The 22,932-nt window shown below is 41.7% G+C and overlaps 1 protein-coding gene across 6 annotated transcripts in view; it reads left to right on the plus strand.

Annotated features, from left to right (window-relative positions):
• The window catches only part of rerea (arginine-glutamic acid dipeptide (RE) repeats a), a 128,136-nt gene that overhangs the window by 19,397 nt on the left and 85,807 nt on the right, over window positions 1–22,932 (plus strand). For 3 of the 6 annotated variants that reach the window (XM_044037198.1, XM_044037194.1, XM_044037201.1), the window contains exon 1: window positions 16,414–16,950. The exons of 1 other annotated variant lie outside the window; for it this stretch is intronic. The gene's annotated coding sequence lies outside the window, so the exon portion shown is untranslated. Of the gene's footprint in view, window positions 1–7,286; window positions 7,367–16,413; window positions 16,951–22,932 lie in introns of those variants that run through there. 2 more of the 6 variants (XM_044037195.1, XM_044037196.1) reach the window with 1 other exon arrangement.

Below are 22,932 nucleotides of genomic sequence, written 5' to 3' on the forward strand. Positions count from 1 at the left end.
CAATAGCAGAGCTGTTCAGGGTTGCTGAAATTAAATGTTGTAGAGCCCAGAGCAACAGCGTGTTGTTTTTTTTGGATTTTTTTTTCTTTTCTTGTGCTGCACAGAGAGATGTCATCCAGCCAGTCACACTAGGTGCAGTTGCCCTGAAAATAGCCCCAAAGGGTATTGGGGCTGCACTGATAGCAATACCTGCAGTTACCCTGAGAGGTTATCCACCTGTAAGCCAGCCCAGGTTCCCCGCCAGCTGCTTTGCTCTGCTTTGCATTGTTCTACAAAAACCTCACACAAAGATGAAGTAGGGCCATTACACCTCTGGCTCTGTGACTCACTGCAGGCACACAAACATACACACTCATGCTTAGTTACACCTACACAAACATGCATGCACGCACCTGAAGCTGAGCACGCTGTCGCTGCATGTATCTCTCTATGTGTTTGTCTTTGTGGGCACACATCACCACACATTCCCTCATGCGACCACACACACACACAGGGCTGTGTATTGGCAGGAATCTGGCAATACGGTACATATGATATATTGCAATACATTAGGATACTATGAGCTGATGTCATATACATAACCAATTTACTGTTTTCTTTGTCTAGCGAGGGGTGGTGGGGGAGGGGGGAAATGGACTAAATCCTGCTGCCAAATAGCAGTTGTCAAGAATATTATCTATATAGCAATGCAGCGCTTCAAAGAATCAATACAACATCATGCCGTGAAAAATATTGCAATATCTTAGTGTACTCATATTTTCTTACACCCTAAACCCACACAGGCGCACACACATCAGACTATCCTATGCTAGCACCTTAAAAAGCCCCACAGTGGTAACAAAAGCAGACTGGCTTTTTTGCGAAGGGTCAGAGTTGACTGCAAATTACAGCTAGCGGTCAACAAATGCTAGCGATGGATTTCAATGCACTCGTTTTTGGGTTTTTTTACCCGCACACCTGCACCCCCATGTATGGGAGAGACGGCAGCACTACCAAGAGCACACAGCCTTTTTTTTTTGTAACACCTGAAGGAACTCTCTCTTTCTCTCCCTCCTCTCCCCGTATGAGGAATAGATGAGGTGGTGCCATTAAGTGAATTTGCTGTTATTTCCCCAGGCTCTTAGCTGAAGATGTCAAACCTCAGCCAGTGAGGCAGCCAAGGACGACTGCAGACTCAGTCAGAGGCAAACACTCTCTGCTACGCACATGATCAGCTTTCATGCTTCCTGTGTCATTTATCAAATTGCTTGGGCATGTGATGAATGGGCTCAGATCTACAAAAAAAAAAGAAAGAACAAAAGCATTATGTCTGCATTAGGTCGCTGTTATGCCCATGTAACAGCTTAGAATTTAATTACAGTAAATGGTAAACATCGTTTTCATATTTTCTGAAACACTAATTCAGGAGGTCTAATTGCTCTGTAGTTTCATAGACTTTACACTTGAGTGATTACGCGAGTGGAATCGGCTTGTTAAACAAAGGATGTTCAAGCCCATTACTTACTATATACTGCAGACTGTACCACTATATATATTTATTCTCTTTGTGTGCGGAAGGAGGAGTGTACTTAATATTCTCTCTGTTTTCTCACAAATGCCTGCCCTCGTACATCCTAACGGTAAAAGACGGGTCCTCTTCTTGTGGTTTGTCTCGTACAAGCTCCATTGTATTACACACGGCCTCTCCTTCCCTGTTTCTTCCTCCCCCTCCCCTGCTTCCTAAATCATTTCTGTACATGTGTGTGTGTGGGTGCCCCCTCTCACTGTGATTCTGATACTTCATAACAGCGGGAGGAAATTGAGCTGACCTTGAGGCTGCCGAGCTCCTTTATAATGCTGATGTATGGGGCTGTGGGTGCAGGCAGCCTGTAAGTGAGAGGCATGTTTTTATTTGCTGGAGAGCAGGGCCCAGTGTCGGGACACATAACAAGGTTCATTTCTCGCCCACTCAGGCTAGCTATTTTGCTGGTAAGCCGTGTGTCAAGCATTCAAGTCTCCTAGTTGTGATTTACGTGCATTAGCCTTTGTGTGTCCCGGAATAAGTTGCGTCACGATGCTGCCCCAAACGGATGATGATGGGGCAAAGCCGCAGATGAGGTTAACCCTGTGGATATTGGCCTCACTAAAAATGTGACACTGTGCTGCAGCGTCGTACCGGCGACAAATTCCTACAGGGATTGTTTCTGTGCCACTTTTGCAAGAGTGGGTGACAGGGCTGTCATTTAAAAGTGACACTGTTTCTTTGACAACCCAATATCACCCTGGCTGTTATTGGTGTCATTATTTGTTCCGCAGCATAGATGGCCCACTTTGCTCTGCTGCTCAGCAGCTCTCTGCTCATCAGAGCAATCAGCTGCCTCCTAACACAATCAGGCCGCTCTCAAATTATAGCCATGATTGAGACCAAGTTGGTGGCAGGAGAGGATGCTAGTGCTTATGATTCAAGAATAAACCTGGCAGGGGAGATTGACACAACAAATTACTATGTGTAAAATGTAATGTAATGTTAAGCAATAGGCCAGTAGAAATGGCCCCTTTTGTGATGCATGGAAGATTTGCTTTATTAGTGGTGTGTCGATTAGACTTGCAGTTCTGAATTCTCTTCTCTTGCATTCATTTGTTTTATTCGCAGCTGTTTTAGTAAGTAACAGCAGTGAACCTTAATGAACTGCATCGGCACGAGATTGAATTTGGACTGCAACAAAAATGAGTTTTAATTAGTCATTTTAATTCCTCTAAAGTCCCTTGATTCATCTTTTTTTTTTTATAAATTACATATCTAAAAAAAAACAATTTATGGAAATGGCCATCAGTGGACATGGGATGTTTACAAATGTATTGTTGTTATCCCAAAACAGATATTCCATTTGGTAGTGTATCATCATAGTAAAATGGTATAAACTAAAGGTAAAAATATAAAAGAAACTTTTTCTTTTTTTTTATCTACAGTTGATTTAAAAATGTCTTAAATGATTAATGATCAAATTCTGACGATTGATGCATCTGTTAATTATCTAAATCTATCTTTAAATTGTTTTCTGCAGGGCATGACTTAATCTAATAATCCTACTCTTCAGACATAAAGACATAAAACATATTAATGATATAAAATTGTACCATGTGAATTAAATGTGACCCTGGTCTGCTGAAGAAAATAAAGAATCGTCAGAAATACTTTGTAATATCAGAAGTCATTTCAAACTTATATTGTCTTAATCTAATGCAACATTAATGCACTGGTGCTGGAAGAGTCTGACTTACTTTGATGATACTCTTTCATATCAGCCTTTTGCTCAGAATGTAAATATATTGGAAACATCCTCTCCAGATAATACATGCAGGCTCACTGCAGGATGTTCTCCAAACCAAAACCATTTTGGCTTAGTTATGGAGTGACTGTTGACAAGTGCAAAGGGACAATAGAAATATTTTTCACGAGTGTTAAATTAAAATTTGTAGCTTTGTCTGCAACAGTTGCAGAGTGTTTGACATTAAGATAAGTGGGGGAAGCTCATCAGCGCTGCCAGTTTCAGCTCACTTCTCACATGGCACCGATCCACTTGCCTAACCCCGTGTCCCGATGCCTCGCTCTGCAAACAGGCAAAGAACCAACTCATTCACAGCTCAACCGACGACACATTGCATGCAAAATATGTTTCAGCAGCTTAACAGCAGCACACGAGTGAATTGATCCAAATGTTGCTGTCCATTGGTCTCGGCACACCCTGGGACCAGACTGTTACAGTTCATGTAGTATGATAATGTTATCATTAGCAATCCATGGCCTATTAGGGCAGGGGAAATGATTGTTAATATCACCCACTCGTGCATTATCTGGAATATTTGCTGTGATCCAAATCTGCTTGGCAAATGTCTCCCTGTCACTCTCCCCTTCCTTCCTCACTGTAACAGTAGAATGGTTGAGAGGCAGATGAGCCTCTTGCTGCTGCTGCTGCTGCTGACTGGCATTCTGTGTGGTGATGAATCTGCAGGCCTGATGGCTCAATGTGCTTACCTAATAGAAGCTGCTCTCCTGTCACAGTCTGTTTCTCCATCTCTCTTTCGCTCACCCGGTTCACTCACGCCTCTTTCAGTGGTAGTAGGGAGAATGTTCCATTTGGCTACTTACTGCAGCCGCCACATTCTGTTTCTCAAAGGTTAAAGGAGCGTCCTCACAGTGCACACTAATTACCAGGTAATGGCATCGGAGGTGGCGTATGTCAGCCGTGATGACCAATGTAGCCGTTTTGGATGAGCAAGTCAGTTTGATGACAACATGCACTATGTTGCTGTATGATTTTTTTTTTTCTCTAGATGTTATTAAAAAAATATCCCAGTCTTTAACCAGTCTTAAAGAATTCTGTGTGACAGTCCGTCTTTGCAATTAGGCTTGGGTCAGAGAATACAGATTCAGTGATATATCGTCACATCTTCCTTGTGCAATATGATAATCGGTGCACTTTATTCGTTATGTTGAGAAATCCTGCACTTTTAACTTTTCACGGACGCTTTGTTTTCTTCAGTTAGACAGATATTGTGATGTATCGCTATGTGATTGTCTTGATTATCACATATAAGTTAAATTGTGATATTATTGGTATTGTGGACCATGTATCACGTATTGTATGGTAAGGTACCCTGTGATTCCCACTGCTGTTTGCGAACATGAGCAACTCCACGCTAAGGTTTACAAGGGGCCCATGTCACAATTGTATCCACCCAGGACAGCTCCTGTCCAGGCTACTAGAGTGCACTTACCCCCCTGGAGCAGTCCAGTACAGTTCAGACACGTGGCATGGTGCGACAGGAGCTCAGTGATGGAGCGAGTTGTCTTTCAACTTGAAGGTTGTGGGTTTGATTCCAGGTTCCGCTAGTCTAATGTGTCCTTGGGTAAGACACTTAACCCCCTCCCAAACAGTAGTGTAAAGTAGCTTTGAGTGGTCGTCAAGACTAGAAAAACGCTATATAAATACAGACCATTACCGAACAATGTAAAAAACAAATGTAGCAGATGAAACACATGGACAATTGACAAATCACCATGACAGAGGATGTTGTTTCCAAAACTATTGTGAGTAACAAAAGGAGCATGGTGATAGTAAATAATAAATAAATAAATATGCATTCTCAGTGCTATTTATAACTTGAGTGTAGTATAAAACACAGCAACAAAACGTGTGGGAATAAAAGGTCTTACATTGCAATCCTTAAGTATTGGTTTAAACCTCAAATGCAAATTCCTCACTTGCTTTCATAAGTCAATAAAAAAAGAGCAAACGCTTGAAAACATCACAACTTACTTTTTAATCCAAAGCAATCCAAACTAAATCCTGCAAAATGCTGGATATGAAGACACACAGCAACACGTCTCCTTAAGTGATTAGCATGAGCGAGTAACGATGACATAGTGTTGGTCATTAAAACAAAATGCTTGTCTGGAGTGAGTGAGTGCATGAATGTTCATGTATTAAAGACTGAGAGCAGGCAGCTAAAGGAGGAAAGGCCAGTTTGTCTTTGTCATCATCCACATCACCCCACAGTGCTCACAGGTAATAACCCTCATCTCTGAGGGAGTGTGGACGTGACCTGGCTCTCACATGAACAAACATACTGGAATATAGGAATGGACTTTTCTTTTTCTGTCGAGCTTGTTTTAGTTTGTCCTCTGAGACTGGGAGAGACTGAATGGACGGGCAGTCTTTTGAAAGGAATGATGCTCCGTGTTAGTTGGATACAGTCTCTAGGTTGAGATATGAGCAGATTGAAATGGAGAAAGGTCTCACACTGGTTTTAGAGGGTTTTTATAAATATATATATAAACCCAGGAGACGGATGAGCTTCTGTATGTGTGTGTGTTTGTGTGTGTGTGCTTGATGGCCACATTGTCTGTCACCACAGAAATCCCAGAAGGGATTGCAGAATCAATGTGAGCTATTCATACGAGGACTTAATCCTCAGCTTTACTGCCATTTACTCTGTGGTTATGGCGAGAGACTGATGGCTCCACTGCTGTCAAACAGATGTCCCTGCTCAGCCGCCCAGGTTAGGCTGCACCTGGCGGCGCCATTGAGCCGTGGCTCTTGTTGGTCCACTGCTCTGTTCAGCCTCTCCTCAGGTGGCGGGCAATGACTGTATGAAAACATGCATTACAGTGTGGTGGTCCATTCTAAAAGAAAGTCAAGATCAATCCATAATATCTAAATCCTCATTTTTTGTAGGTTGTAAACACATGAGCAGCTATATCAGACAACAGTGCACGTGTCTAGCTGTTGAACAGTGAGTGCCGAGGCTGCTTGGATAAAAATACTTGATTTGTATTAACTGCACACCTGGTGTTCTTTTCAAATTCAAAACAAAACATGCTCTCTTACTTTCAAATTGGTAAAATAATCGCACTACCCTAATGTTATCATGCATGCATTTGGCTTATTAATCCACGTCGTCCGGACACATTTTCTAAGATTGTCCTCAGTGATTCCTTTTGATTCACAACGATATCATATAACAGGTTTTTATTACAAGAATGAGACAGCTGTCATCGTATTTGTGAGTGTGTTATAACTTGTTCAAAGCAAGACACGTAGCTAACAATGAATTGTTTATTGTTTTACGTCATAAAACACACACATTCAGAAATGCACGTATACACACACACACACACACACACACACACACACACACACACACACACCAGATTGCGATGTGTGTGTGTTGCATTTCTAAAAGCAGGGAATCTCTCAGTGTGTGGATGCTGAATGTGAAATGTCAATGTTATTGAACAGGTGCTGCGAGGCAGAGCTGTGATGTTTTTATTTCCAAGCTCTTGTCGAGCGAGGCAGAGAAGAGAGGGCTCATGGGATGATGGGGGAGGTTCGGAGGTGGGGGACTGTGTGTGTGTGTTTTACAGTGTGTGTGTAGCAGGTATGAGTGCCTCAGTGTGTGTGCGCGTACGCGCGGGTGTGTGTGTATCCACAAAGGTTTATTGAGAAGAGGGAAATGAATACTGGCTTGAAATAAAAGCTCACAGTCTCCTCATTGAAAATGTTAACTGCATTGTGAGTGGTATTATATTTTTCTCTGTGCACCTCCATGTTTTTCAGTGGCTACATTCACCATGTGTTCTACATGATGCCAAATATGGCAGCTGTCTTCACCCATGTATACACCACTACTGTCAAGCTGTTACCACCTTGTTTGTTCCATTTACACATCATTCATGTTTTTTTTTTCCTCCCCCCCTTCTCCTCTGTGTGTGTGTGTCTGTCTCTTTCTCTCCTCCCCTTCAGTTTTCTCTTGCAGACTGTCGTTGTGTCAATACTTTGTGAGAGGCAGTGTGGCAGTGAACTAGGAGGTGAATGCAGTCAAGGTTAGTCAACACTGTTTCGCGACACTGGAGCGCCGTCTAACGCAGCATTTCCCCCTCTGCTTTAACATCCTTCTCCATCTCCCACGATGTCTCTATTCCTGCACCACCCAGTGGACGAGAGCTGAATGATATGCAAAAAAATCTATTGCGATTACACAACGCTAATGTGAGTAGATGTAGCCTGATTTGAGCTAGTTTTTGCCATTTTTAAAAAATAATCATGGCAAATATTTACTTATTCGTCTATGTTTTACGCAGCTTAGTCGTGGAAACTTGATAAATGCTGCTAAGTCGTGAAAAAGTAGTTTTATTCATTCAAAAAGTTAATTAACATAATGTAATTTTCTGATGGCCTGTGTTCACTGCACTTCACACCCATAATTGCAGAGACAGACCATAAGTGTTATTCAATTAATGCCAATTTAAGTTAACCAATGTTATGTTATTATTTTTATTTAATCAGATGGAGGCAAAAAAAAAAGAAAATTGGCCAAGAAAATTGGTATCGGCCAAAGACAAAGTCATATCAGTCGACCTCTAAATGTGATGAAAGTCATGGTTTTACACCTCAGGTGGTTTTACACCTCAATTTCTGCCACATTAAAATAATTTAATTAGAATTATACACACTGGACTTTTAAATAAATCTATGATTTGTTAGCTGAGGTTCCTTTCTTGCAATAAAATATGTTTTGTGGCAAATTTATTCAATTTGGATATTGCTCTTGGCCATTAGGTGATTTTGTTCTCAGTCTTACTTTCCTCTGTCATCATCATCCTCACTCTACATTGAACTGCATCATCTCAGCCATTCACCTGCTACTTAATACTTCAGCCTGTCAGCGCACATTTGTCCTCATACTAACCCTCTCTTGTGTTTTTGTCTGACTCCATAACGTTTGTCTCCATTGACGTCTTACTGTGTATGCAGGTCTTTCTCCTTTCATTATATCCAGTGCAGTGCTGTCTTTTGACAGTGTCACACAACTGCCAATCTTTTTTCTTTTCTTTTTTTCATTACAGTTTCACTTGTGATTTTTACACTGCAATGTTCCTGTTCCTAATTCTGAACATGTGTAAAATGTGTCTGGAAAAAAAAAGTCTACCACAGTGGAGTAGAATCCAGTTGTGATATAAGAGGTGCTGCAGTTCAAAGCTGATGAGTAGGTCACTTAATGAGTTTGGTAATTGGCTTGCTTTGGCCTCCGTGCATCCCTGCCCTTCTGCTGCTGATGTGCGCAGGAACAGAGAAAACTACAGCTCAGACTCCCCTCCCTCTGCTGCTCAGTCCTCCCTCCCCTCAGCCCATCCATCTTTCCCTCCACCCATCTCTTCTACGTGCTGATTTATGGAGCTAATGCAGCATCAAGCCTCTTCTGTCTATTTCCCCCGTCCTTATTATAAAGACAGTTGCCATGCCGCATGTTAGCTTTCCACTCTACTCAATATTGAATATCACCAGTGTTACTCTATCTCTTGTTCCCCCACTGTCTCCCACTTGGTTGCGATCTCTTACACTCGCACTCACTTTCTACCACACACTGACACGCATATCTTTTATATGTTAGATGCCTCATGCATTATGCATGATATGTGCATCCAAACAAGCAATTTGCAGAATTTCCAGTTCACCACTTCTGTGTTGTAATTCTCTGTGTCCACAGCAGCATAATGAGCTGCAGACTTCCATGCTCACTTGATTCATAAGTCCAAACAATAATGACAAAGAGCAGCGGGGTTGCCGTGTAATCATAAATTACACCGAACATAATATTCTCAGATTTCAGCACATGATCTGCTCTTCGGGGACTTCAAAGCTGACAGCTTTTCTCCATGTGTCATGGCTGTTGTAATAATGTGCAGTGGGGGGAAGAAATGCCGTGTTTTACATCTGCTGGAGATCTCTGTAACTCATTTATTGAATTACAGTGATAATAGTTTGGGCTAAAAAAATCACAAAGACCTCCGTGGTTTTGTTGTAATTGAGAAAAGGTATGTTTTCTTTTTAGTCTGGATCATTTATAGCTTCATTTGTTTCTAAAAGAAAATGATTTGGTGCCTTTGGGAATCTGCACTAGTGAGGATAACCGAATATATATTCTGGCTAATGAGGAAGCTTCCCACTGCCTTGCCTATCCCCCCATTAATTTCCATTTTGTACCTTTAAAAAGCCATAAATAAAACCTGCATGCATTAATACATGTGGCTGTCTCCAGTTTCAAGACTGTTGCCAGGCTTTTTATCTACGCCCACAGTGGAGCGGCTGATTCTGAATGCTGTAGGGGTTGGAAGGCCAAAGCACAGCTAAGTGGCTCCTCTTGACCTCAGCACTGATCTCCAAACTGTCTGCTCCGACTGCACACACACTGATTTTAGCCCATTCGCTCCCACCAAAAAAACAACAAAAAAACAACACCCTGTCTGTGTGTTGTCTCTTTGAATAAGACATTTTGTAACCACACCCAATACTGACATGCTGACCATACATTTGTCTTTCCATCTGCTATTATTCATGAAAGAAAAAAAAAATCCAAGATGTGGAAAAGATTAGCATGAATGGATTGAGAATCTTGTTCATTTGACCTGCTATGGATGTGCTTATTCTAGTTATCGCTATCTATGTGTAAACTAGATGGCTGAATCATTAGCTTACACACTGAGAGCAGCCATGTGAGACCATAGGAGAATAATTGATTTCTGAAAAGGCGTTGGTACTGGAAGGGGAAAAAAATAGACTCAGCTTTGTAGGCCATTGCACCATATTGAGCGTCTTAATACGCATGTCATGAATTACTGTGAGTGGAATATTTTCTTTTTTTGTTGTACTACATGACATGAGCCTCAGTTTCCCCACCCCCCTCTTTTGGCACAGCCACTGCATGAAGGTGCACCTCTGCTCACTGTCCATAGGGTGGCAGTGTGTGGAGGTGAGACCACAGCCGTGTGTGTGTGTGTGTGTGTGTGTGTGTGTGTGTGTGTGTGTGTGTGTGTGTGTGTGTGTGTGTGTGTGTGTGTGTGTGTGTGTGTGTGTGTGTGTGTGTGTGTGTGTGTGTGTGTGTGTGTGTGTGTGTGTGTGTGTGTGTGTGTGTGTGTGTGTGTGTGTGTGTGTGTGTGTGTGTGTGTGTGTGTGTGTGTGTGTGTGTGTGTGTGTGTGTGTGTGTGTGTGTGTGTGTGTGTGTGTGTGTGTGTGTGTGTGTGTGTGTGTGTGAGAGTGAGAGTGAGAGAGAGAGAGAGAGAGAGAGAAATGGAGCCGTCACAGACTATCTGATCACATCAGCCTGGAGACGGTAACCACACAGGAATCACACACCCCAACCGCCACTCTTTTCTGCTCTCATGATCATGGACAGCTTTGGCTGTGCTGCAGACTGCTGATCACCTTACAACACACATTTTCACTTAGGTGTTTCCTAACTGAATCCAGATCCAAGCACGAGGCACAAGATAAAAAAACATTTTTTATCTTTTTCTGTCTTTGTTCACAAAGGGTTTGCCTGAAATGTAAACTAACTCGTTTACCTCACAGCCTGCACTCGGTCTCTGTCTGTCTGTCTCTCTTGCTGTGGCCCTCCCTAGAAATCCTGTCTCATTCCTCAGAGCCTGTTCTTGGTGAACTGAACTGCTCTTTTATTCAGATGAATGAGGGCCTGTTTTACTTAGAGAATCAGACAGACATAGACGGTCCATGTGAGAGAGCTTGAAAAATCAGCAGTGTGCTGTAAATAGCGTCTGAGCTATTTAAATGTGTAAAAGAGCTGCACAAATCTGGATAAAATTAGAATCAAATCTTTCTGTGCTTAAGATCATAACTCTCATGACTCCCCCCCCACCCCCCACCCCCCCGTATATATTTATTTTGCTCGTTTACAAAACACAGGTTACCAAAGAGTGACTTAAGTAACAGACTCTCTTACTTGACAGTAACCCTTCTACAAATCCTCCCGTCGAGCTTGTGATGTTCAGTTTTTATTTAAAAGGATGTTTTATTTGTTTTATTTGAATGGCCTTTTGTGAGGGTGTCATTTATGTTGCCGCTTGATTGCGCTGGGTTATACTGAGAGGCGAGTTTACGTACATATCATTGTTTTATGTGAAAGAGTTTTACCAATTGGCCGCTGCAAGCAAGTTTCACTCTCTTGAGTAGCTTTGGCAAAGAGAGCAGGCATATGTAGCCTACAAGTGTCTTGGTTTTCAGAGTGTTGCACGGCTGCCAAATGTGACTGTGAATAGCTATGTAAACAAGATAGCTATGTGAGGCTAGACCTTGCACTGATTGCCTAAAGTGAAATACCATTCCTTGGCTTCTCTCACATTTTCACAACTGTGTTAATGATCTCAAATAAAGGCTTGCTAGGTAGCAGCTTAATTACTAGCTGTCTATTTGGGTTGTCTCCAAAGGACGTCTTTGTTTTCAGTTAGGCTTTTGTCACCTCAGTAAGGGTTGGAGAAAGGTGTAGCCTCTGTTTTTTTTTTTTTTAAAAATCCTTTTTTTTGATTCATGAAAGTTTTCACTGTGTTCTCTTTAGCTAAAGCTGAAAAATCAGTGGAAACCTTGAATCTTGAAATCCACAGCGTATAGTTTAAACCGTAGTAGTAATTTCCTTGGGTTACTTTGTTGGGAGATTGGAGAGGGTTGTTTTATTGCTTCCCCATCTCTCAATCCCCTCCAGGCAAAGACTGCGTTTTAATTAGTCATGTAAGACCTTATTTTCCCTTTGGATTCCCTAACTTATAAAGTGCTCTCTTAAGAATCCATGAAGGCTAAAAGGGGTGATGAATGATTGGAAGTCGGCTTCTCTTTTCTTCCTTGCCTGCCATCAGAGAAAGGAGTAGGATGGGCTAGGGTCTATCAGCTCCTGCCGTCAACATGAGGAACTGTAACTTCAAGCAGCAGCAGTCACAGTCTTTGTTCTTTATGGATATAGTACGTGTGGTGTAGAGAGAGTCGCAGCTTTAAAAGCCCCATCTGGAATAGCTTTGTTCAAGTTTCTAGTATGAGAAGAACAGCTTGTGTAGATAATACCTGCCTGCGAATGGTTAAACGGTCTCAGGGATTCAATCTCTCATTATATGTTTTAGCAGCAAGAAGGTTGGATTGTAACACTGCAGGGATGTTGTCATGTGTTAAAATCAAACCCGCAAAAGAACACCCTCACCACGGCCACCACCTAACCCTCCCCTTTGTTTAAAAGTCTGTTTTCTTCTTTCCCCTCTTCAAGTTGTCTGTTCATCCCTGGTGAAAGTATTAAATGAAGTTACTAGATATGAGTGCTTAAGAGGCCAGGGCCTTTGAGGTTTTGCCAAGTCTATCTCAGGCTTGGCTCAGTCATCCATGTCCCCTTTTCTGTTGTTTCAGCTACTGGCTGACTTTTTTTTTTTTTTTGAATTGCCTAGCACTTTCTCTCTCTATCTCTCCTTTGCTGGTGTGTGTTCTGCGTTTGCTGCCTTTTTGAGTGGCTTGTTTTTCTCCAGTGTGGTGAAATTAGGCTAAAGCAAACAGTGTGTGTCAGCCACAGCTTTTGTTAAGTATTCATTTTTAATGAGCCTAAGAGGCTACAGAATCCTATAAACCAGAAATGGTGAAGTCAGACTGAGGAAGATGAGAGCCACGCTGGCCTTTGATTCACTGTCGTTTTGTTTAGTAACACTTGACGCAATTACGCTTCATGTAGGTGGAAAGAAACATTTTTCAAAATGATAGTTTGTGTTTCTTTTCTCTGTGTGTTTTCCTCTCATACACCTCCCTCTGCTTCTGTTAGCTCTTACAAGGAATTGTTGCAGTGTTGCAGAAAAGTGCAATTTTCCTCTCTTAAGCAGTGCACAGCTCTGTTAGATGTCATTTCCTCTTTATTCAAAAAGAGGCACCAAGTAACCAACTAAGTAAGGTATTGTGATGGGCTGTTTGAAAGCTGAACAGAATTGAATAGACACAGTCAGCTTCCCAGATACATGCTTAGGCCTGTAGAATGTGGAGTGCTTTGCTTGTAACTGCACCGGTTGTCTCCTTTCATTATCGGTTAATGGTGCCCAACTTGACAGAGCCATGTGATAAACAGAGGAACTGTGAAATCCTGGAGGTGGAGTTCTCGTCTGCCTGATAATGGGATCTCATCTGCCAGAGAGTGGAGCCTGCCCCGCCAGCCAATCCAGCTTTGCAATGCACTGTTTTCAAACAGGATTCACTGCACTCACCCCTCACTGCTGTCTTGGCCAACTTAAGCCCCACAGTCCCACAGAGAGACACTGGCATTTGACCGGGTCCTTCTTAGAAATGCACTCGTATAATTCGTATTCATTTTAAACATGCGTGTTTATTTCCACCTCCTTGTTAGTCTAGGATTCTTAAATGTTTTTGTAACTCGGGGGGGAGGGAGGCACACTGTGTGTGTGTTACACAATGTGTGTGTGTTAAACTATCATCAATATTGACCTTGTGAAATGTATACATACAGCGATAAGGGAGGAGCCGTGGCTGCTGTGGTGTTTGGTTACAATCTGGAGGGAGAATAGGACTTCTCAGGGCAGTAGCCCGAGGACCTGCGAACGGTTTTTACCAGCACTTTGTTTCTCAGCAGAACACCCACCCCCACTCTTCTGAAATGAACACCAGCATGGTTTGTAGCACAATGAGGGAACTCATCAACTCCATGTCCTTATTGCCTGCCTTTTTCTGTTGCCAATGTTAAAATGAAGCACAGAGAGAGAACTCCCTATTTGGTGTAGTTAATTGGATTTAGACAGTGATCCAATATCAAGTTCAAGACAGTGAATCCATTTGCTCACCGAAATGAAAAATCATCCTATTAATGTATAACTTAACACCACCCACCTGTGTTTTTCAGTTTAAATAAAGAGAAAACAAACACCTATTATATCACAAAATGACAATCAACGAGACCTTGGAAAAGAACCCAGCTCACATTTGATATCATGTGCACAACCAGTAAAATTGGCCTCCCAAATACTGCTAATGGACTGCTCACATTATCTTCACTGCTTATATCTGCCCTTTGAATGGGTTTGGAGGTGTGTGTGTGTGTGTGTGTGTGTGTGTGTGTGTGACTAATTAATTCATTATCCAAAAATGCAAATGAGCTCCACAAGCATAAGCAGCATTCACTTATCCCATTGTCATGCATTTTTTTCCCTCCTGCAGATGCACATAATATGCTTTAATTTATAAAACAGTGACCTGCGCAGGCCAACGTGACTTTAGTCATTCTTCTGTTTAACCCTTAATTCAATTCAAGGTGTTTATTGTCATATGCACAGTAAAGAAACACGTTTCCCTGTACAATGAAATTCTTACTCTGCTGTCCACTCAAAAACACCAGCATAAAGTAGAAAAGTATAAATATACATAAGAAAAATATAAATATTACAAAGAAACTAAAATAACATATATGCATAAAATAAGTGTAAACTGACCTGTGGTACCTCTGTGACATTATCTGGGTTGTCTAATTGTGACATAACTGAGAGATATTGCAATTAAGATATCGTTGTTATTTATTTTTTAGTCTAGTCTGTTGATTTTTTTTTTTTTCTATGGTTGATGCAGACCTTTAGGAATCATTCATGGCAGCAGCTAATAACTGATATACAGGGTGATGCAGATTTGTCTCCCCCTTCCACCTTAAAGGAATACTATTTATTAATAACAAATTGCCTTGCTTAAATAAACATTTATCTGGATGTTAAATACACACACTTGTCCCTCTCCAACCTTCATTTTATGTCTTCCCTGACCTAATGTATAAAATAGGGCTGCAACTAATGATTATTTTCATAATCAATTAATCTGTTTTTGTTATTTTCTCCATTAATCGAGTCATCGTTTGGTTCAAACCTGGAAATTATGTTCTCAAATGTCTTGTTTTGTCCACAAACCAAAAATGATTCAGTTTGAATGATTTCTTTGTTACATGGAGCAAAGAAAACCAGGAAATATTCACATTTAAGCAGCTGAGAAATCAGAAAAATCTCTCGAACCATTAATTGAATATCAAAATAGTTGACCATTAATGTCGTAATGGATTAATAATCGAGTAACTGTTTCCACTCTAGTATAAATACATGAAACGGGTTAGAAACAAAACTTTGCCAAGTAAGCAAGTGGATGAACACATAAAGTTGGAATGCACTTAGCGTTTATTAAAAAAAAAAAGGGGAACAAATATGTGTTAGTAGGAATTGGTGAAATACTTAGTATTTCACCAATTGGTGAATTGGTACTCAATACTTGGTACTCAATACTTGATGATGTGATAAAAATTGGGTTTATTAATTGGCTGATAAATGAAACAAGAACTACTGTCAACACATTACATTGTATTATGTTTTATATAGATGACATAGAAGGTGAAGAAGCAAAAAACTGAAGGATTCAATTGCACCTTGTACAATGTTTTTAATCGTGATTTCTATTTTGTGAATTGCTCATGTGCTATTTAGATGTGTGCAGTAAATAATCCAGACTATAAAGTCATTATTAACAGATACTACTACTACTACTATTAGTAGCGCTCACTGCTTTCTTTCGTTGTCTCTATTTAGTGTTTCATTCCCATAAGCGTTAGCATTGATCGTGTGATGAGGGTCGAGCCACTTAGACTGCGTGCATCTCACACACACACACACACACTCACTCACTCACACACAGAGTCCCTACGGGGCTGCCATCAATCATCAGCCCCATTGGCGCCCCCCACCCTCTTCTCCTCCTCTTCCACCCCCACCTCATCCTCCTCCCCTTTGTCCCTGCTGACGATAATTTGAATCCAGTCCATGTTTTTGTTACGCTCGGATTTTTTTCTCGAGTTTTTTTTTTTTAAAGAGTGGTCGGGGTAATTCTCCTTCTCTAGTGTCTGGATAAAGAAACACTGGGTCAGCCATGTGGATGCGTCTGTTGAACAGCTGAAGAGGAGGAGGAGGAGGGGGAGGAGGTTTACAGAGACGGAGGGAGAGATAGAGAAAGAGCGTGGAGTGTGTGTGTGTGTGTGTAGGAAAGAGAGCGAGAGCGAGAAGAGGGGGAAGAGAGGGAGCGTGTCTGTGAGTGTGTGCGTGTGTGTGTATACGTGAATGTGTGTGTGTGGGAAAAGGAAGCGGAGCCTGTAAACGGTGAACTCGCTGCTTCCTTTGCCCCTCGAAACAACTCACAGCGGCTGTTTGTGTGACTTTTCATGTGGACACTGTCGCCGACAGCAACAACAACACGGCCGCGGGAAGTAGGAGCACTTTGAAGGGGGACTATTATCCGACGCTCCTGCGCTTTCTTTTTTTTCTTCCCCTCGCTGGGTTTTTCGGACATGAAGAGAGTCTGAGTAAAGTGAAACCGTCTTTGTTGAAGCAAGTGCTCACCCGAGCCCATTCGTGCGGGCAGCGTGCTTTATAGAAAACCCGTGGGGATATTTAAGAAAAAGAAAAGATAGAGAAAAAAAAGGTGTGTGTTGCTCTGTCCCGGGTCTTGGATTTGGCCCAGCTCGCTTGTTTTCCCCCCCGTTTGGGTCATCTCGGGCAAAGCTCGTCTTTTTCAACTTGTTTGCAGCAGTCTCCGGGACTCCCAAGAATCACCAGACTGGCGGGTGAGTAAAAAAAAGAAAAAGAAAGAAGAGAAGATTACAGAATGGTTGTGGTTGGTGGAGAAGGGCGCAGACAGGGGGAGCAGTGTGTGGCTGTAGACACAGACAAGAGTTGGGGGACAATAGTGATGACTAAAGCCGGGTGAAACTCAAGAGTTTAGGATTTTTAAAAAAAAACCAAGTGTCCTATTTTTGTTTATATCCGCAGCAGGAAGCGCGTGTGACCTCGGGTCAGAGGCATTTTTGTGGAGAGCTGTGTGTGCACGTGAAAGTTGGCTGTGTTGTCCTACAAACTTGGCTGCGTCTGGACTTTGTAGCAAACCTCCATGACCTGGCCCTCGGCCTGTGACTGTGTTTCACCAGCCCATGGTTATAAAGGGAGAATAATGCGAGCAAACAAAAACATGGAAAGGAGAGTTTACATAGCAACACTGCTGCTGCTCAGCTGTAAAACAACTGTGCGTGTGTATGTGAAATTAAAAGAGGCTGCAACAGTTCATCCACTGCTAATGGACACAATTGATCTATGAAATATTTTTTAAATAATAGATTCCTTGATTTCTAGTTTGTTAAATATGAATAGTTTCTGTAAAGCAGTAAAAGAAAACGAGCACAGTGACCAACATTTTCTGCATTTTAACAACTGCAGTTGTTTAACAATTGATTAAAAAAATCAACTGATTGTGAAAATCTCTTGTTTTACCTATTGTAAGAGAGGAGGGAGAGAAAAAAAGGAGTAGTTCTGTCAGGCATGTAAACAGATGGGATTTCCCCATGTTTCATGTAAACAAATGGCTGTTTAAGCAGCTCATGTCATAAATTGGTTACTAGCCTGTAATGATGCAGCAGAGCAGCTCAGTGTTTTTGAAAAACACATTGAGGAAATCATGTGTGAACCAGTTGCAAACTGTTGAAGGACCACCAAATTAACTTGACTCCCCCCTGCAGCACCCCAGAGGCTATGAACTCTGGCCCCAGCACATGCAGCCCCCACTGTGGAGTTGGGGTGATGTGTGCCTGTTGTTGTAAAGAGCAGTGGGGGGGTGTCTTTTTAGGAGAGGGTAGTTTAGGATTTAAAAGAAGACTACAGTTATTTGTCTAAAGGGCAGCTTATCTACTGTTTTGTATTTTTTTTTTCAGGTTTGTAGTAGAGGAGCTTATTCTGTGAATTCACTGCAGCATTAGTTATAGTAAGTCTTCATGTGACTCCAGCACAAAGAGAGACTCAGCTCTCAAACAAGATTCAATTCAAGAATGGGGGGGTGATTGCCTTCAATCTCTGCCGTATAAAAACAATCCCTTCCTGAAATTTCTCCCCCACTCCCACTGCTGCTGCTGTGTGCTTCTTCTTTTTTTTACTGAGCTATTACGTGGACTCAGATGTTGCATTGCTAATTGTGAGGAGCTAATCTCCACCAAGCCCAGCTTCCTGTGACATGTTTTTTTGTTCTCCTGCGAGCTGAGAAGTGACCTCTGGCTTAATGATTCAGATGTGATTAATCCACTTGAGCGGGACAACACTGCATGGACTAATGTATGACACAAGGCACTGCAGATAATGGATGATTGTCGAAACATAAAGGAGACTTACTCCACCCAAAATTGTTTGAACACTTGAGGCTTAGTTGGCTTAAGAAGCCAATGTGAATATGTGACATGGTGTAAGTCATGAGGTGTAATTATGGTCATACATTTGACAGTGGGTGTCTTTCTTGGTGCCTCCAGGAACTGAACAAAGCTGGACTGTCAGTCAGTCTCTCTAATGAATGACTTCTCTAATGTGAAATAGGAGTGATCTTTTATTTCTCGGTAATTAGTGGATAGAGAGTTAAGATTTTACAGATAACACGCATTCCTTTTTATTTTCAGGTGATGTCATGTTTGTGCCATAGTTTTGGTAAACAAAAGTACAAACAAAAATACGGCAGTGTAAACAAATGCCGGGTCTGTGGCAACATCCACACTAATATGTTTTCATCTAAAATCTCAAACTGTCTCAATCCAGATGAGAGTGTAATCTCTTTATCAGAAATAATCTCTGTCCAAGGGCCAGCAGGGTTTAAAAAAATCTCACTATTCCAGGCCTTAAACTCTGAAGTAGTGTGGACTCCAGGCATAAATGGAGTAAAAAAAAAAAATGAATGTAGCCTTTGTCTTCCAGGCATATGTAGGTGACACTTAAGACCCTGTCATTTGGTAGAGGTGTCTTTTGTTGAGACAAATTGTTTTATGCTTTTCTGTTTGATGCTCAATGATCCTGACCACTGTTGTTTCTTCATTAGCCTGTTTTCAAAGGTAACTGGTTGTGAGACAGAAATAATTATGGTTAAGCAACTTAGTATGGGTAACATGCAATCACAGTGCCAGCCAACAGTGTCAAGTGGGGAAAATTGCATGGCTTGTATTTCTGAACACGTTTTGAAACTGCATCTTTGTCACTTCCCCCATGGTCAGGATAACCATTTAGTTTCACTACTTGTGGATTGGAAGAAAAGGGAAGTGGTGGTCAGCTTTCTTAATGGAGCTGTACACAAGAGCCGCAGTGTGGGATCTGTATGAGAAGCGAGGAGTGGGCATTTCACATTAAGACTCCTCACAGATGAAAATATAGCAGCCTAAATCTTCATTATGTACACACTGCCATACTGCTGTCTGTATCATTTCACATCATCTCTATTTGAAGTGCTCATACCAATGTTTGTGGGATATTAAATCGGATGTGCAATTTGATCTGGGTCTGAGTCTGCAGTCTGTTGTTGAATCATGTAAACCAAGGGGAGCATAGTGGTGGTGTGAGTCACCCCCCCTTCACTAACACAAGTCTCACTGCTGACAAGGTACAGAGATCTAGTAAACATTCCCCTCACATACTGGCGTGTGTGCGAGTGTCACCTCTGAGGAATCTGAGGAGCGATATCCGGATCAAAGAGGCTGTTTTTGACCATACAGAGAAAGAGAGATGCTTCATAGAGTGAGGCTGTAACGGCTGTGTAGCTGCTCACACACAGCTCAGTGTTTGACAGGGCATTGGAAAAAAATGGTATTTAATCTGCTCGCATGATGGCCCTTACTGGGATTGCACCATGCTGCGTCTCTGCACCGCTTTTCCTCCCTGTGTCAGGATGATGGCAGTTGCTGCCTGGTAGGAAAAAACACAGGTTTTCTGTCTGAAGGTTTTTTCAATACTATGATGTAATGCGTTAAGAATCTGAGAAAGTTGTATTGTAACATATGCAGTGTTGGCAGGTCTCTATTTTTCTTTAACTCTGCTGGTATTTTGATTCCATTTGGTTAATAGTCTGAATTCCATTTGGTTAATAGTCTGAATGACTCGACCTGTTGTTATTGTAATGAGCTACATGAATGAATGAAAAAGAGTGATGTTCAAACCCTTAAAATGTTGTTGGTCAGGCAAAAGTAGGTATATTACAAGTAAATGCTTTGTATGCAGCTTAACTGCATATACCTCAACCGCATAAAAGCTATCTCTTGCCCTCCCACTTTTGACCCCAACCATACAGAAAAGCCAGACCCGCCTCATCATAAAGCCAGGCGGAAAATCAATGGGAAGTCATGGCTTCCATGCCATTGTTGGAACCATCCCCCGACACAGAAGCAGACTCATAGTTTTTCGAGGAGTGATGACAAATGTCTTCAGGTCTTGTTGATTCTTGAGATGGCTTTCATTTCTAAATGGAATGAGCTAGCACTGCATTTCCTGACCTATTGTCCTTGCAGATAGTGGTGTGCCAGTGACTCACTTAGCATACATTATCCACAGATTGACATAGTACACATGAAACAGTGGTAGCTCTGCTAAGGAGCCAGTACCCTCTGGTGGGTGTCTACTGAAATAAAGATGAAGGACTGAGGAGGTGCTTTGTTTGTTCATAGAAAAATCCATCAAATTTGTTGTGTGTGCAGAGGAAGGACTGCTATGTTTAATTAACATAAACCTCTGGAGCCAACGATGAGTGAGAAATTGGTATAATTGAAAATAAGTCCTATCTCTCCCCCCCCCACCCGTCTGCACATCCTTAAAGCAGCTGGGCCCATCGGAGGGCACTTTCACACATGTTAAGTGTATGTGGGGGGGGGGGGCATCGGTCCTCGTTAATTCAATGCATGGTCATAAAGTGGAATGGCGATCCCCACAGGGCCGCCTGCTCTGAGCACCATCAGATGAAGGCCGTGTGTCCTCACTGTTCCCCCTGTCCTCCCTGCTGACTGTCCCTCTGACACCAGCACTGACACTTCAACAGGAACATCCTCACAATCTCAGCACAACATTAAAACACTGAAGCGGTAGATGTCCAGGGGAGATTAAACCGATTAAACAGAGTGACAGAACATCAATCTTCATACACCATAATATAAAAGCGTGCCACTGTAAATGTGTTATGTGTGCTTTTATTGAACAATCTTAATTTTATTCATTCTGTACAGAAAAAGAACACACACTATACATCTGATATTGGTAGCCCGTGTCCATTAAATGTATGTGATATGATGAGTTGGCTGTCATATTCCATATATTGCATAATTATCCACCTTACGTCCTCAGGACTGGTTGGGAATAATCGAGTGACAGTTGCGAGGAAGCATTCATGCAGCACACTCATATCCTATTTTAGCAAGTAAACATTTAATCTGTTTAAATGTATCACAGCTTTATTTATGCATAGAATCTGCTGTTAAGTCTGAATTATACATTAGCCAATGAATAATGCATTAGTGCCATTCCTTAATGATTACTTGCCAGGCAGGGAATGGTGATATTTGCTGATAAATTTACCCATTGATCTTGCTTGTGTTTAACCAGGCTTGTAGAGCTGGTGTGTGCTACTGCTGAGTTTTGTGTTTAGGGAATTTTTCCCCCCATTTTATCTTTATTTTTTGTGAAATATGTAATCAAAAGCAACCTAATTGTGTGTGTTCTTTTAATGACATATCTTTTAAAATGACAAATGATCCCAAAGGAATTATAAAAGAAAAGGATAAAGCCTGAATAGTCTGAGCACAATACACTGCTACGTAGTTGTAGATCTCAATGCTGCCATTTTGTCTAATATCTCAGTGAGGTTGGTGTTTACATATTGTTCCCTTTGAGTGGTTTATCCTCAGACTTGGAAAGATCAATGTCCAATTACAGTTTTGTCTTTGTTGGCTTGTAGCCATTACACAGAGCATGTTTGTTTGAAGTACAGCATCTCGCCAATGTCTGTTGAGTTGGTAATTTTAGCCCCTACTCAGTGAAGGTTGTCTTTTGATACTGCGGCTTTATTGGCACTGCTCTTAACAGCCGCACCGAGCCAGATTATTGACACATTATCCGTATAATGCTCCGAGTCTAGCATTGCCTAAGCCTTGAAGCACAGCCTGTTACTGTGCAGCTATATTGCTTGTCCACACAATGAGAAAATATTGACTTGTTGTCACTCAGTCATTTGATTAGTTGTGCGGATGATTTGCTTTTCATTTGTCACCCTGGCAACCTAAATGGGAAAACACAGCAACAGCCTCTTTCTATTCAGTAATGAAGCAGTGGAGCATTGCAGTCTATCACATCTGGAAAAACCTCTCTCTAAGCAGGAATGAATGTCTTTATCACTCATGGCGTATTATTGGCAGTTGTCAGCTCAGCTAGTATCTAGTAAAAAAAAAAACATTTGACAGCTTTTTTTCCCCTCCACTGTAGTGCTTGCAGCTGTGTGGGAGTGATGCACTCCAACTATTGCACTTTGATTTTACAGCTCAGTTGAGTGAGATTTTATCCATATATTTCAGTGTTGATGAGTTATTTCATTTTCTTGTGTCTGTAAGAAGATCAGCTTAAAGCAGTCTACTGCGGTGCATAAGCCAGTTCATAATGAGACTGCCTTACATTTAATCCAACAGGATTCATCTATGGCCTTGGTCTTCTAAAAATAATGAGGTGAATAGTGAGGGCTGCCCCAGGCTGCATGTAGAGAGATGATCTCTCTG

This window comes from Solea senegalensis, linkage group LG11 (genome assembly GCF_019176455.1).
Source record: "Solea senegalensis isolate Sse05_10M linkage group LG11, IFAPA_SoseM_1, whole genome shotgun sequence".
NCBI lineage: Eukaryota > Metazoa > Chordata > Actinopteri > Pleuronectiformes > Soleidae > Solea > Solea senegalensis.